Genomic DNA, 16,872 nt, shown 5'->3' on the forward strand with positions numbered 1-16,872 from the left:
AAGTCCTATTTAATCAGCTCTCATTTACTCAAAGTAGATGGCAGCATGAAGCGTGAGAAGTACCCTACAATAATTGCAAGTAGGTGAGTGGGAAAAGTCTGGGATTCTTCAGCACTCGAACGATGGACAGGCTGAGCTGATATGTACTAGACACTAAAATGAGTTGATCAAAAAGATTGGTTTGTTCACTTTCAATGGGTGGCTACAAGACAGGTGTTGGTAGAGAAATGGGGACCATATGTTTTCGAACTTTTTTACAAAATAGTAAACAAAGAATCCGGGTAGAAGGGAGGAGGATATGTTCATTCCACACCCAGGAGGCAGACCAGGTTCTGTTCCAGGTTCTTGTCATCTCATGCCAGACTACAGCAACTCCCTGCTGGCTGGTGCCTCCGACCACTGCAGCTCATCCAATATGCAGCAGTCTCTTTTTGATTGACTCTTTTTAGTACTGTTCCACCTGCTTCTTCAACATGTTATCTGATAAAACAAGGCCAAACTCACACGCATAACCACCACAGCTTCCAGAATAATTGGTCTCACCACACCAAACCTAACAGATTTAAACAACAGGACCATAACGCGTATTGCAACCTCAATAGAACAGGACATCAAACACCCACTAAACACCCACCTCACCCCTCTCCCCTCAGGATGCAGATACAGAGTACTGAGGTGCAGAAGGGATCGCCCTGCAAAGCCTGATGCCTGCTGTCATAGCGGCCCTGAACAAAAGGCCTCGCTGAACAGGCCAGAGTGTGGACTCTGTTAAGTGTTGACACTGTTTTGTTTGTCTGTTTTCTAATGTGTGTTTCCAAGTGTGTGTCTTGTTCTGTTCTGTGGTGAACATTGGGGAATGGAGATGGTGCTGTGGAAAAGAATTTCCTCAAGGGGACAATAAAGTCTAAGTCTAAATGTAAGTCTGGTTGGTCCTCAGCCTACCCAGGTTCTCCCACACGACACTGCTGCTCTGTATACCAACCAACCTTTTACTCCCTCACCTTAGGGGGGTCTGGCTACTGCTTCAAAGGATAACTTAGGCATTTTTCAACCTGGATTCTTTTTCCCCATGTAAACGGATCGAAGAGACTGATGTGAACAGTTTTTGTAACTGTTCCAGTGTTCAGGGAACTGGCAGTGGTCAGCATCCATGGAACAGGCTGTAATGGAAGCACACAGCGCATCTAAACATCATCACTGTATGTCCATCAAAAGTGGTTATTTTCACCACAGAGCGACTCAGAATGTTGCTGTGTCTGAAGTGTCTCTTTACCTTTTACTTGATCCGGTCTGTTTGTTATTGACTGGTTAAGCAGAAGTCTCTTTCTGAAACATCACAAAATATCACAACATGTGTGTGTGAGATTTCGAGAGAGTATAATACCCGGAGTAGTTTAAAGAAAATGTATTTTAGTGTTGTCTAAACGATTTTCAATAGGAGGGATGATTATTTACCAAATTTCAAATATGTCTTATGCCTCTGAATTCTATCACTGCTGTTATGTGAGTATATGCATGAAAAGTGGATGAGGAGAGAAAACAAAAGCAGTGGAGGGTTTTATTTTATCCATCCATCCATTTTCATCCGCTTATCCGGGGCCAGGTCGCGGGGGCAGCAGGCTGAGCAAAGCACCCCTGACATCCCTCTCCCCAGCAACACACCTCCAGCTCCTCCTGGGGGACCCCAAGGTGTTCCCAGGCCAGACGAGATATGTAATCCCTCCAGCGTGTTCTGGGTCTACCCCGAGGCCTCCTACCAGTGGGCCCTCCAGCGGGAGGCGTCCAGGAGGCATCCTGGTCAGATGCCCGAACCACCTCAACCGACCCCTTTCGACGCGAAGGAGCAGCAGCTTTACTCCGAGCTCCCTCCTGATGTCCGAGCTCCTCACCCTATCTCTAAGGCTGAGCCCAGCCACCCCACGGAGGAAACTCATTTCCGCCGATTGTATCGGCGATCTCATTCTTTCGGTCACTACCCAGAGCTTATGACCATAGGTGAGGGTTGGGACGTAAATGGACCAAAATTGAAAGCTTCGCCTTGCGGCTCAGCTCCCTCTTTACCGGGACGGACATGCGCAGCGCCCCTATCACTGCAGAAGCAGCACTGACCCGCCGATCCATCTCACGCTCCGTTCTACCCTCACTCGTGAACAAGACCCTGAGATACTTGAACTCCCTCGCTTCAGGCAGTAACTCTCCCCCAACCCGGAGAGGGCAATCCACCGGTTTCCGGCAGAGAACCATGGCCTCAGACTTGGAGGTGCTGACTCTCATCCCAACTGCCCAACGGTTTTATTTTACTGTTTACATATTCATTTACATCTTGCTGATGCTTCTTGTTATTACACTATCCCCTTTGCTGCTGTAACGCCACAATTTTTCCCGCTGTGGGAATAACAGATGATGATCTTATTAGAAAAGTATCGGGTCTCGTACAATAACATTACCATCGACATTAATAGCCAGTAGGCATCTCCTTGATGTATAGGAAGGAAAAATGTAGGCATAAAATATAATAAAACATATTGGAAGTTATATCATAGCCAAGCATAAATCTATTTTTCCACCACACACACACACACACACACACACAGTGTGGCATTGATAGTGTCAGCTTGATATCACTTGAATGTCAACTGATGAAAATGGGTAATAAATCTGTATAAATTTTTTATAATCACTGCTGAATCGGTTGATATTTTGCACCTCCTAATCGTTTACTGATTGACTGTGATGAAGCAGAATTTGGGGCCCGGAATTGGGCCTAGTGGGTCCCGACCTCATCTTCAACTTTTAGACTACTTTTGCTCTTGTCCAAAATAAGTATTTTTAAAACCAAATACTCAGCAGTCAAGGAATCACTGGAGACACGTAGAATCGAGTGCAACTGAGTTTAATGTGTTTGCAGGCAACAACACATACAACTCAATGAGTCAAGCTCCGGAGCAGGACTGAAGTTTTGCTTTCTGTGTGCTCTCTTTTATGCTGGTGAAGATTCTGTCGAATCTCCATCTCTTCTCTTTAATCCTTCCCACATAAGCCCGAACATAATGGTGTTATACATGAACATCAAATCCTATCAGATCGAACATAATGGTGTCATACATGCACATCAAATCCTATCAGATCCTAGGTACTTTCCACTTTCGTCCTTGAACATCAGATCCTGCATCCAATACAATACACCAATGAGTGTGTGTGTGTGTGCACATTATGTGGATACATGAAACAATAAACCATGGTGTGACTGGTTATGATCAAGCAGAGTATACTGCCTGGACATGTATTTTTAAAGGTCAACTGATACTAAAGCATAAGACTAAACAGGTACATTACACTACATTCCCCCCTCTGGGACTGCAAAGTCCCCCTCTACTCAAGCAGTTGGCTAGGATCACACGTGATTCAACTCTACTGGTTATAATTTATCTAGGCACGACAAGGGTAAGGCACACAATCAGTAATGACACTCTATCACAGTGCTTGATCAGAAAATTACAAAGGTGAATAGTGCAACACACAAGATAATTCACAGTGGGATATATTATCACTCCAGTGTATTCATAGTAATATAACGATTACATGAGTNAATTCACAGTGCGATATATTATCACTCCAGTGTATTCATAGTAATATAACGATTACATGAGTAGGGCACTTCAGTGGCCCCGCAACTGTTGATATAGCACAGTCACTGTTCAGGGGAGACATACGCCGACGACGGTAGGCTGCAATTTGGTCCTTCAGCAGCTCGATCTCATGCTCCAACTCTCGATAGGTTGCCAGCTGCTTCCGCAGGTCACGGTTATCTCTCGTCAGGATGTTGAGTTGAGCGCCCAGATTTACCTTCTCCTGTTGGTCCTGCTCGCACTGTGACTTCAGGGCCCAGTGTCTTTCTATCACTCGGGCCTTGTGGATGGTGTAGCGCACTTTGCGCAGTCCTGGGCGCAACTCCAGGGGGAGGCTACTCACTAGATGACGGTAGGGTTTCGAGGGAACGTTGTGGAGCAGGGTTCGCAGATGGTCCACGAGCAGCTTGTATCTCTCCGTCGTGGGTTTCTTTGTCTGTAGCTCACGAAGATGCCTCTCTACCTCTTCGGGACACACCTTGTAATCCTGCTGCAGCCACACACCTTGTAATCCTGCTGCAGCCAAGCTCTGATAGCTCGGGACATTGGTGTCTGGGGCAGGGGTGTATGTGCGTTCACTGGCACCGGTTGCAGTGGGTCTGGCTTTGGCTGGGGCTCATTGACAGGTGGGCTGGTTGGGGAGTAGGACGTGAGCGAGGGTAATGGCCCCTCTGCATCTGTTTCTGGCATTTCTTCAGGACAGTGGTGCCATCCACCGCTTGTCCTCAGTACAGTCACTCTGCAGTGGCTGTGACATCATGGGGGTTGGTTGAGGCTCAGGCACTTTCGGCGTCATGTATTGAGATGGGGGAGGTACCACGTTGCCTGGGTGTCCCTCCCAAAGATTTTTCACTTGGCTTGGTCCTGGCTGGGCCATATCATACAGGTTGATGTTGCTGGGGGGTTGGTTGTAGGTTCCTTGGCCTGCCATCTCCCCGGTCATGGTCGATCCCCATTCTCTTGTGGCCATCCCTGGGCCGGGGGTCTCGAACAGGGGCTGAGAACCTGGCAGGGCACATTGTGAGTTGTCCACAGAGTTGAAGAGGGGTTGGCTCGGATTGAGCATCAGCGGCGGCTGCAGAACTGGAGGCGTGTAGGTCATCAACGAGGTCATCGAGGAATACTGGTACCAGTGGGCCTCGATGGGGGCTCCTCCTTGCAGCACATATGGGGGTGGTGGTGTGTTGATCATCACAGGAGCCGGGTAGGGGTGGTCTGGGCGATACTGCACGGCTGAGAGCTCTTGGTAGCTCGGCCCGGGGTGGCACCCAGGGCTCTGCGGGTATGGGTAGGGGGTTCTCCACTGGTTGGCCATACTCTGCACTTATCTATGTGTTGTAAGGGGACATTTTTAGTTCAAGTCATTTTTCTCTTTTCCCCTCGCCTTCTCCCTTTCCTTCCCACCACTCAGTGTTAGAGAGAAACTTTGTAGGTTAGTAGAAAGGTTGTTAGTATTTTTGGGTCTGGTGACAGCAAGGGCTACCTGGGTACTGTGTGTCTGATGGCTATCCCTTACTCCTACTTGACTCTCCCTCTATACAACCTCGTATTCCCCTTCCATGTTCCCCTTCATTGGCTCGTATAGGTTCGGATTGCCAGTCATGGGCTCGTATAAGTCGTTGTTCAATCTTTTGGGTGTGTGTGGGCTTACCCGAGAGTCGTCTAATCCCAACAATTCTATTTCCTTGGGGAACCTTGCCTGCTGCTGTATCAGCATAACGAACTGTCCTGTGGCCGTTCTCATGGCCCTTCTTATCAGGATCTGTATACGGGGAAAGACGCAGCAGATTATCAAGAGGATGGTCAATACAACAAGTCCAAATATTATTTCTATAGTCCATAAGATTTTTCCAACGGAAAACTTTTCTAACCACTCAAGGAGTGATGAGGTTTTGGTGTTCCAATTGGAGTGCTGTACTTGTTGGTCTCTTAGTCTACGTATGTTTTCTAAAGCTCGGGTTAGATTGCCATCCTCACCCGTATTCATGGGGATGGTCGTACAGCACTCTTTGCCTATTACATCACAGACACCTTGGTCTTGGGCTAACATTGTTTCGATGACAAGTCTGTTCTGCACAGTCATTAGGGATGTAGCATGCAACTGTTCACTCACACCCTCCAGTGCTGCTATAGACCAATTTACGAACCTTTGTTGATTGTACCACAAATAGTTCACCCAGCGGCTATTACGTGCTATGTATTGAGCGTTCATTATGGTCCCTACAAATGGCATAGCACCTAGTCCTCTACCTCCTCCTATCCAGTCATGTCCTATGGCCTGATGTTCTACCGTGACCCCTTGAGGCACCTGGTCCCACGTGATGTATATTTTCTCATCCTCCAGCCAGCGTTTTGGGTCCCCAATTGATCTGCGTACTTATTATAGTGATTGGTCCTGTCAGCATGACTGGCGCACAGATTCCAGTCCAATTAGCTGGCAACACTGCTTTTACCTGTCTATCTTCCTAGCACATCCAGAATATATCTGCTAGGGAATCTATACCTTTACTAAGGTCATAAATCCAAATCCATGTGGCGTGGGTGAGATTGCGCCCCATGACGTATGAGGGGATTGCTGCGCTGCTTACCACCTGATGACACTGAATCTTAGCTTTCTCTATGGTTTGGCACACTTTTGTGACCCAAGTCCGACTGGTTTGCTTATGGGTGGCACTCTCCCATCGGCACTGGATCAATTCTTCCGCTTCGAGCGTGTGGTTGCTGCTGGTGGAGTTCTCTAGCCAATATTCGATTACCCCTCGTGCTACGCAAAAGGGAAATACAATGTCTTGAGCCAAATGCACTACTGGTGGTACTTGAAATTCTTTTTTATTTTGCTCAGGAGCCTCTTTAAGACTTATTGGGCAGATTTCACTATTATTGGCATAATTGGTTTTCCCTGCCGCCATCCACATAGTACACTGTGCAAAACAGGTGTCTCATCCTTCACAATCCTCTATACCTGGGAGGGGCCTGACTCTGGGTAGGCCTAATTTTCTGTGGCAGGCTATGCACGAGCTGTTCGTTACCTGTTTGGCTGAAAACTCTAACCATTGGTAGAACATATTAGATCTCCAGGTCGTGGTTCTTATCAATTCAGCGCCTTGGGCTGGCACATCTCTTGGTTTCCTGTGGGGTTCTAAATTTAGTTTGAGCCATCGCTGAGCTATTTGTATGGTTATCGTGTGCCTAGTGTCTATGTCAGTACAATCATTACCATCACACCAGACTCTTGCTGTCCCCCTCCTGTCGGCACTACATTGTGGTCCTATAGACCGGCCACGCAACCTGATGTTTTCTGGGCCCTCCACCAGTATGTCGTCATATGCATGCGATTTGTAGTAGGTTAGTTGCACTATTTCTCTCTTAGGTATCTGTCTGTGCTCTGCGGCCATAGATCCTAATGCAAGTAGACATCTGTCTATCTGCCCCTGATTCTGTCTTCTGTGTTCTGTTCCTTCACCTGGTTTTACTCCTGAGGCAAGTAGTAGTGTTCGTAGCACTGCCGCTATTATTCCTGCCTGGATCCCTCCACCTATTGTGCCTTGGCCTCCTGCATTGACTAGGGGCCCGTCATTAAGGGGCCTGCTAGGGTGCTGGTCCCTGTCCTGAGTCTGAGTCTCCTGCATCTGCATCCGCTGGGTCTGGGTTTCCTGTGTCTGTTTCTGTACTTTCTTGGCTTTCTGCTTCGCCTTCCTCTGTGCTGCCTCTTTCTTCCTCTTCTTCCTCTGCAACTTCCTCAACCTCCTCTGTTCCTGCTGTCCCGGCGCCTTCATCATCATCCCTGCGGCTGTCAGGTGTCGACTCATGAAACTCATCGCTAGCCACTGTGGAGGAGGTGCTCCCCTCCGTGGTACTGTCTGATGACACCCTCTCGGGCAACGACCCGCTGCTGTCACTCTGGACGTCGCTCCAGCCCCACCTGGCCGCCAAACGTGAGGAGCGCCTTGTCCCCTGACTCTGCGGGGAGGCATTGCCTTCCCCTCCCAGATGACCCCCTACTCCCCTTGGGGCGGCCTCGCCTTCCTCTTGCGGCCCAGAGGGAGGTGCTCTCCGTCTGGTCCTGGGTCAGGGTATAGGTCTCTCCGGGTTGTTAGCTCGGCAGCAGTGGTTAAGATGAAACCAAATGTCCTTACCGTCAACTTTCAAGGCTGTTGGGGTTGGTACTATAACCTTGAATGGACCCTCCCTTCTTGGTTGGTCCCACTTTCTTTTGAACACCTTGACGTACACCCACTCTCCTGGGAGTATTCTTTGAAGGTCCTCTGGGATCTCGACCCTCCTGTCTTCCGTGGCCCCTTTCACCTGCTGGAAGATGGCCCTGTGGATACGAGTTAAACTTCGTAAATAGTCAAACATTTCATTTTGCAGCTGCTCCAATGAGGGCCCTTCATAGGGCCCCCTCAAATAAGGTATTAGCATGGGTCGACCCGTGAGCATTTCATACGGTGTTAGATGCGTGATTCTGCTGGCTTGTGAGCGCATGGACATTAGTGCAAGCGGTAAAGCGTCTACCCAGTTAAGCTTGTCCCCGCTGTGTGCTACTATATTGGCTATTTTTGTTTTTAGAATCCCATTTGCTCTTTCTACTGCTCCCTGTGATTGAGGGTGGTAGACGCAGCCAAACTTTTGTTTGATGCCTAGTTGCTTCAATGTTTCTTGTATTACAGCAGATACAAAGTGTTTACCGTTATCTGATGATATGGTGTCTGGCATCCCAAATCTCGGGAAGACTTCTCGGCAGAGGAATTTTGCAACTGTCCTGTGATCTGATCGGGCTGTGGCTGTTGCTTCTACCGGCTGTATCTGCATATGACTACCAACACGTATCTCATTCCTCTTACTCTGGATTGTGCTCCCATGTCTATGTAGTCTAACATGAGGTGTCTGAAAGGACTGTCTGGGGGTGGTATGTGCGCCAGTGGGGCTGTGAAAACTTTCCTGATGTTGTACCTCGCGCAAGTTTCGCATTCGCTTAGTACTCTATCTACTGTGGCTGCCATGAATGGTGACCACCACGTTGCTTGCAATTTCCAGAGGATCTCCCCCCTTGCGCAATGGTCACTACCATGCGCCCAAATTATAGCATGTTGTAGCAACAGGGTAGGTAGTACAAAATTGCCATGACTATCTCGCCAGAGACCATTTGCTGGCCCTTGTGATTGTGCTCTGATGGCGCCACGCTTGATCCACAGTCGCTTTTCAGCCTCACTTACTCTGTTTTGCGCGGCTACGAGAAGGCATGGTAGTGAGGGGTTCACAGTCTTGTATGGTTAGTATGGGTGCCATTACTGTACCTACTGCTGCCTGTTTGGCTGCTACATCAGCTAGGTTATTACCCTTGGCTATCAAAAAGAATCAGTCTTTTGATGGGCTGGACATTTAATTATGGCTAGGGCTGTGGGGAGGAGCATGGCCTCTAACAAGTTGACAATGGCCTCCCCATGTGTGACTGGGGTGCCGTCTGCTCTGCAAAACCCTCTCTGCTTCCAAATGTTTGCGTGGATTTGGCACACTCCATATGCATATGCTGAATCTGTATATACATTTAGTGACTTTCCCTTTGCTAATCTACACGCTGCTGTTAGAGCTTTTATCTCTGCAAGCTGGGCTGAACAGGGCTGAGCAAGTTTACATGATTGTATAGTCACAAAGTCTTGATCGTCGTTGTTGAGCTGTACAACTCCGTAGCCTGCATGACTACCTGTGGCGTCCCGAAAGCAGGAAAGCATCAACAAACAATGTGAGGTCAGCCGGAATGGGCTGATTGTGCAAATCTTCTCGAGCGCGCATGAATTTGTCTGTGTCATGAAGACAGTCATGTGGTGTACCTTCTATGGGTAGAACCATTTTGGTGGCCGGATTAATGATGGTACAACATTGAATGTTGAGTTCAGGAGCGGACAGGATGACCTTGTATCCTGTGCGTCTGGCTTGCGTCAAAACGAATCTGGGACTCGTCAGCAGGGAGTGAAGCTGGTGAGAAGTATACAGAGTTACTGGGTGTCCCATTGTTACCGAAGATGCTTTCTGAAACGCAAAAACAGTGGCTGCCAGCCCTTGATAACAGGGAGGCAAACCTGCCTCTATGTTATCGAGTTTGGTACTATAATATTCTAGCGGTTGCTTCCCTGTGGCTGTGTCTTGCATTAGGACGGCGCATGCAAATCCAGATTTCTCTGCCACATAGAGATGGAAAGGCTTAGCGTGGTTAGGGGTGCCTAACGCTGGGGTGGACTGTATGTCTATTTTTAGAGCTTGAAACGCACCTTCTGCTTCCTCCGTCCAGGCCACCTGTGCTGTGTTACTTGTCTGTCCTGCTGCTCTTACTAACGCTCTGAGTGGAGCAGTTTTTATGGCATAGTCACAAATCCATGGTCGACTGTATCCTGTCATGCCAAGAAAACACAGCATTTGCCCCACCGTACGAGGTTGAGGAGCCTTACTTACTGCCTCTATCGGTGATGGGGCAATACATCTTTTATCCCCACTCAACTGTCTTCCCAAGTACTCTACAGACTGCTGGCAGAACTGCAATTTGTCCTTGCTGACCTTGTGCCCCCCCCCCCTCGCTAAGGCTGTAAGCACTGCAATAGAGTCTTTCTGACACTGCTCCTTAGAGGAGCTACAAACAAGCAAATCATCTGCATATTGTAGTACAGGCTACAAACAAGCAAATCATCTGCATATTGTAGTACAGTGCTTGGCACGGCCAAATTGGCTAGATCCTGTGTCAACACTCGGTTAAAGATCGAAGGGGAATCCGAGAACCCCTGCGCGAGACGCAAATACGTATATTGCTGACCTTCGTAGGTGAACGCAAACAGATACTGAGAATCTGGGTGGAGGGGCACGCTGAAAAAAGCTGAATATAAATCAATAACTGTCTACCACCGAGCGTCTGGCGGTATGTTCGAAAGCAACGTGTGTGGTCTGGCACTATACCGGCTCAATAGTCTGAGGAATTTGGTTTCTTGATAGGAAAAATGGGCGTGTTGCAGGGGCTCCTGGTTTTGATCAGTACCCCCGCTTTCACCAAGCCCTCGATTGTGGGTCTGAAACCGTCAATGGCATGTTGTGGGAGAGGATACTGTCTCTGGTATGGTAGTGTAATAAACCAGCCTGGAACGGGCGTTGTCAGAGGCCAACAAACGCTACAACTCAGGGTGTAAATAATAGACAAAACTTTATTTAAAGATACTATTTAAAATGTACAAGATAGGGCAGTGAGACACTGAACTAACTGATTCACCTATGGGCAGACTTCTACCATAACCGGCAAAACACACGCAGATAATCAGTGCAACATACACACGCGTTTAAGAGTGAATACACACAGCCAATTCTAGGACTCCACACAGCAAACAGAAAACTGCACACAACAGATGAACACACACGCCAAAGTGTAAACGGGGCTGTATCGCCCAAAACCCCTACAGCGTGGCCAGTGTCAAATGTCCCCCCACCCACAGGTTAACAGTGCCGTCAGTGTAACTCACTCTGCAATCTAAAACGAGCTCATATTATAGTCATGTGGATTACAATAAAGCAAAACATACAAGTCAAACATACATAAACAGAGAGAAGAATGGAAGTGATAAAACTTATCTCGCCCAGCTGGCGAGACCCTCCCCCGGGGTCTGAGCGTTAGCACCGTCCGACTCCCCGGGGTAAGTAGTGTTGGCCGGCGGTGCAGGTAGAGGGCGGCGGCGTGCCGAGTGCTGGAACACAGGACTGGCGAGCGGAGGTCAGCGTACACGCTCCTAAACCCCGGTCCCTGGCTAACTACAGGAGGCAACTAGCCCCCCCTCCTGACTCTGGTACAGCTCCCCTATTCAGCTGTCTTCATTGCCGGCAGCACTAAAAGCTGCGAGCGACGCCTCCCCCCAACGAGCGTGCAAGCTCACAAAACAGAACAACTCTCACCAGTAACAAAGAAAGTCTGCCTGCCACTCTCCTTTTGACTCGGCGTCTCAGTTCAGTCACACAGCTGCCGGCACTCAGCTCATCAAGTGTGTGAAGGCGTGCAGCGCCTGCAGGTCTCCTCCCACCACAGGCTTACTACAGTAGGTTAACATGTGGTTTTAGTGTAACGTGGACGGGTTGTGCTGATTTTATCAAGCCTACGTTTGTCTTATGTGCTGTCCATAGCTGCAATGGAACTTCTCTCAGTAACTGTGCATGCTCGTCGGTGACTGCCATCTGCGTGTGTGTGATACCATCAACCAGCACTTTGTCTGCGGTTGCCTCATCACCTGTTGTAGTTGAAATTCTAATGTATTGTTTGTCTTCTGAAATGTGAATGTATTTGTTTTTGGTGGGTAACCACTCTCGCACCTGCAGTGCACGTCTGACCATAGGACCCAGATGGTGAGACTCATAACCCTCCGCTATCAACAATGTAACATGTGGTGTAGAATTTGGCACCTGAAACCACCCAGCTAATTCTTCTGGGAGGTGAATGGTCACTGCCACACCTTGCGGTCCCAAATACATGTCTTCACTTGTGATTAGACATGGTTTCTTATTGAGTATGGCATCCCAACATTCTTGGTAATCTGCATGAGTCTGATCTGCGTCGTACATGAGCGTGCAGTGCAGTGGCAAGGTGGGCGTATGTGCCGTGTCAAAGTGTAACCTGACCCATGGTTCCCACTCAGTCTATGTCTGTTTGAGGTGAGACTCTTCTGGTGTCAGTTGGAGCCAGTAGACCAATGCCTGTGGTGTCTCTGTTTCGTCCAAGGGCAGTTGTGGCATCATGCTTTGTGGGGGGTCTTCAGGGAAGTCTAAATATAGTCCATCCTGTGTACACATGATCTTAGCTTTGAGAGGGCATAGTATGTCTCTACCTAATAAATTCAATGGGTTGTGAGCTGAATAGAGTAGGGGTGCAAATATGACTTTACCTGCGATGAGCATTGGAATGGGCTCTGTCAATGGTATGACTTGTGATTTCCCAGAGAAGCCTATGGTCTTGATGGATGACTTAGAGAGGGGGAGTTTAGAGCCTTCTTTTCCAATGCATGAATATGTAGGCCCTGTGTCCACCATAAAAGGGTATGCTTGTTCGTGGATGACAACAGGTATAGTTGGCTAGTCGTGTGGCTGTAACGAAATGACTGGTGACATTACTTCCCCCTCAGGCTTCTCTGGGCAGCCCTACCATGGGCGCCCTGTCTCCGTGTTAGGCCAATTTTCTGCTGGACCTTCCCATGGATTGACCGGACAGTCCCTACGTTGGTGGCCGGGCTGGTCAACCCCAGCACAAGTTGTCAGGTGCAGCAGGATTCGCTCCTGGATAGCCTGTGTTAATTTGTTGGGGGCCTGATTGCTGATAGGGTGCGGCTTGCTGATAGGTTTGTTGTTGAGGTGGCTCGGGTCCTGGAGGAAAGTTTGGTCCCCCTCCCCATCCTCCTCGGCCTGCCGGTCCTCCCCTTGGTCTGCCCTGACCCCGCCCCTCGGGGGCCTCTGGTTACCGTTGTTTCCACCTGCCTGTTGTGGATAGTAGTAGTGGTGATGTGTGGTATTGGCGGGGTTATACCCCCTGGCCTTGGGGTCTGTGGGGGGCCTTTGCTCAGCCATCTGAGGCGCTGGCAGGGGTTGGGCAGCTTGTGGCGTTGCCTGATTGGCCATGACAACAGGAGCCTGGATCTTTGTTTTCTCTTTTTCTTTTTTAGCTAGTTTGCTCAGCTCCCCCAACTGTAACTGCGTCAGCCTAGTGGCTAGCTGTTTGTTGTCCTCTCCCTGTTTTTTCTTCTCCTTCCTGTAGTGCTCCACATGATGGGCGATATGTTCTGAGAAGATAGGCCAGTCCATCTTCATCAACCCTACGACGCCATCCAAGCGCCGCTGCACCTCTTCTGGCATGGCCTTTTTGACCATCATTTTGAACAGACTTTGGGTGGTCTGGTTAGCGTTCCATGCTTCTCCTGTCTCCTCCTTCCACCTTCGTTGGAAACTATGCAGGAACCTGGAGGGATACTCATCCTCGGACAGGGTCTCTTCTTCCAGTTTAGTAGGATCTCTTTTTTCGGGGTACTGTTTTCGCAGTTGCTGCCACAACCTGTTGCGGTGTTCTCCGAAGTCTCTGTCATCATAGGTGTTACTAGTTACTGCAAGGCCCAAACGAGTGTCGTTGAACATCTCATGGGTGGTCTGTTTACCTGCCACATATGTAAGTAGAGCTTTAATGTCCCCTAATGCCAGATGTAGGCCGACAGTGGTCTCTTCCAGGGCCATTATCCATTTGTCTGCCCCATCCATGAGGGCCGGCAGTCGCTCCGCCAGACCTATCATATCCATGAACGGCCATGGTTCATATTGGGTTCGCCCTGAGGCTCTTGTCACTAGGGGGCACATGAACTCTGACTCTGAGTCACTATCATCCTCCTTCTGAACCAGCCCTTTAGTTGTCTTTCCTCCCCTTAGGAGCATCCCAGAGGCTCCGTCACTCTGGTATCCCTTGTTTCTTTTGCCATCACGTCCCTGTCAGTGGGCCTTTTCGCCTGCTGGCTCTGCTTTGCTTGTCTCTACGGTGCCTTGAAGTTGCATTACAATGTGGTTTTTGTAAGTGTCTGTAGGGGGCTCACTTGCCCCATGTTGGGAGGCTCAGGAGCTGTTCAGTTGAGCCTCCAGTAGGGTCATGTCTTGACTTATCTGTTGTATTTTCTGCTCGTGTCTGCTCACGACCTCATCCCACTTCCATAGTATGTCCTTATCCTGCCCTCTTGCCTCTGCTAACCTAGCGGGGTTGGGATTTCCTGGTGCTGGTCCCTCCCGTTGATTTGTGTGGCATCCATCAACTGAGGCCTCTCTAGCAAGGGTGGGGTGAGGAGCTCGGTGCGGGCCACTTGTGCCTCCATGTGCTCCAGCAATCTCAATTGTTCAAGGTCGGCCATTTTCTGTTGCCTCATTACTTCACTTTCCTCCCTTTCTCTGTTATACAGCTCTTGCCAGTTCCATGTCTCTGTCCTCGGGGTGCTGGTGCCTCTACTTGGTTGGGAGGCTTCACTTTTGGCCTTCAGAGATTGCCTCGACCGTCCATTATCTGGAGGAGGCTTTTCCCTATTTCCCAGCTGTGGTTTGGCTGTGTTTCCCCTGCCCTCTGGTTCTGTGTCCTCTGCCTCTGTGTGGGGCCCAGAGTGACTCTCGTGTCCTTGGTCTGAGTCCCCTGACTGCCATCCGCGTTGTACTTCCTCATCTGAGTCTACTGTCTCTTCTGCAGAGGCATCTCCGCTGTCAGCTGAACACCATCCTTCTTCTAGGTCTTCGTCAGTGCAGTGAGGTGACTGCATTGGCAGGATTTTGCATGATGACGACACTCCTCGCCTTTTATTTCTAAGTTTAGCTGTCGTGTCTTTAGCCAGGGTCATGGTAAATCTTCCCTCTAACTGACCCTCCATCCTTGTGGCTGTCTTTGCTTTCCCTCACTGACGCACGGCATACTGTCCTGCCTCTAACTGAGGTGTGTCTTGTGGGTACAGGGGTGGTGCTACTGGCAGGGGTGGTGCTGTGGGTACCACGCCCTCTTGTGTCGATGGTTCCTGGGGGTGCTGGCTATGCTCTTGTTCTTTTTCTTGTAGCTAGCTTTGGTGTCCCTTGCCTCCATGTGTCTCAATTCTGTTTCCACCTCATCACAGCATGCCAGGTTGAAGGTACCGTCTTTAGGTCAATGATTTTTCCCTGATGTTCTTTTGTGCCACTTGGTCACACATCGTTGGATTCGGTTCTTCCTGCTCGGGTGTTGCTGCATCACTATCTCCACGGGGGTCAGAACCCCTTTCTCCATTTTTCCTTGGTTGGCTCCCATGAAGCCCTGTTTAACGTTGTTGGCTCTTGGAATCTGTGGTTGTTCGTCTGTTTCTTTTGTGCGTATTAACACTAGTATTTTCCCTACTGTGATGGCAGTTTTGTATTTCTTTTTTGCTCTCCAGGGGTTTGTGACGAAGTGGGTGAGAATGCACCTTCACTCACCACTTGTCCCTTACATGCTCACTGTACACAGTATACCATGTTACTTTAACATACGTTTATTTTGCTATAATTTACCATTGCTTTCGTAACATTGCACCACTTACTATCCCGGGTTTGTTTGTGTTCTTGTTATGTTACAGTTAACATCAATGCACATGAGTAAATTAAAACAAACACACAGTCATAAGTTGGTTTCAGTTACTTTTATTGTGTTTCAGGTTTGAACTTAGTTGAATTGTTTGTTCCTTTGTCTGTACTTACCTCTGTTTGTTCCTTTGTTCAGACCCACCATGCAGGATTGTTTGAAAGGCTGCCGCCCAGCACTTCCTGTCTTTTATAGTTTTAGTGATGTCATCAATGACATCATTGGGCTGAACTAAGTGGAGGGGTTTTCTTTTTGTAGGAATATTTCTTTTGTTTGTTTAGTGCAGTTTAAAGTAACCGGTTAGGATTATTTACTTTTAGTAGTTCATTTAGTGATGTAAATGTGCTTGTAAATTACTCCTAGGTGATTATTTGATTTCCTTGTGTTAAGGTCACTGTGTATTGCAACCTCCTTTTGTTTTGGTAGGGGCTGAGGCAGTCTAAGTGTGAGTCAGTCCCTCTATATAAAGGCAGTTGAGGTTTGAGCTTGAGGCTGAGAGGAGAGGCCATGTTGCTGTGAACGTGCCCTTTTGTTTGATTTATTATGAGTCAATTTTCCTCAGTTATTTGCTTGGCTTTTTGTTTGGGTTTTTGTTTGTTTTTGCCTAATTTGCACATGTAATGGCGAGCACTGTAAATAAATTTACACTTTAGTGGAGCCAAGAAGTCTGCTGAGTCTGCCTACCTACCACCTTCCTTGGCACTCGAGCAAAACTATCTCACAAGGTTATATTCTAATTTATGTGACCCGTCGCCATGGGGGACTTTGGTTAAGCAGCCAAATTTTTCTGTCTCCCACTCAACTTTTCTGGGCACACAACAATCTGCAGTCGTGGATTAAAATCCACTCCATTCTCTCAGTCCTGGAATACCACTTGGCTCAGAGGAAGCGAAGCTACTGGTCCGCCCTTATAATTGTCACACAAATATTGCAATAGTGGATCTAATGAGTAGGGCGTCCACAAATCACTCAGAATCGTCTCCCACTGTACACTTGGAAATTCCTCCTGTACTTGTTTTAAATTAGTGAATTTAGTGATCAGCCAAAGTTTTAATCGAATTTCTTGCTTGTCCTGCCACTGCTCCTTTCCCTCGTTATTTATGTTAGGTTCTTTCTAACCAAAAA

The sequence above is a fragment of the Epinephelus moara genome, chromosome 8 (genome assembly GCF_006386435.1).
Source record: "Epinephelus moara isolate mb chromosome 8, YSFRI_EMoa_1.0, whole genome shotgun sequence".
Taxonomy (NCBI): Eukaryota; Metazoa; Chordata; class Actinopteri; order Perciformes; family Serranidae; genus Epinephelus; species Epinephelus moara.